General features: G+C 48.0%; 1 pseudogene; it reads left to right on the top strand.

The window, feature by feature from the left end:
* Positions 1-319, top strand: part of LOC119591612 — a 3,539-nt pseudogene that overhangs the window by 429 nt on the left and 2,791 nt on the right.

Below are 319 nucleotides of genomic sequence, written 5' to 3'. Positions count from 1 at the left end.
GTACATACAACTCGTTACTTACGTACTGTGCTGAGTGCTTTCTAGTTACATGCGTTTATTTCAGAAATGATTCCCACTACTAGTAACTTGTTAATATTGAACAGCTGTGCATGTGCCCGGCTTCAGAACTTGCCCTGTTGCCCCTTCCCCCTGATGTTCTTCCCTGCAACAGCCAGTGCATTCCGTTTAATCCGAATCCATTGGCATAACAAGACAAATCGCCGACTGAATAGTTGACCTAATCTCCACACAGCCCGAGAACGACATCCTCGGACCGCCCCTGGCTAAGGAGGAGCTCGTCTTCAGGTTAAATGGGACC

This window comes from Penaeus monodon, chromosome 29 (genome assembly GCF_015228065.2).
Source record: "Penaeus monodon isolate SGIC_2016 chromosome 29, NSTDA_Pmon_1, whole genome shotgun sequence".
In the NCBI taxonomy this organism is placed as follows: Eukaryota; Metazoa; Arthropoda; class Malacostraca; order Decapoda; family Penaeidae; genus Penaeus; species Penaeus monodon.
The sequence above is the reverse complement of the archived record's forward strand: the minus strand, read 5'-3'. Positions and strand labels throughout refer to the sequence as shown.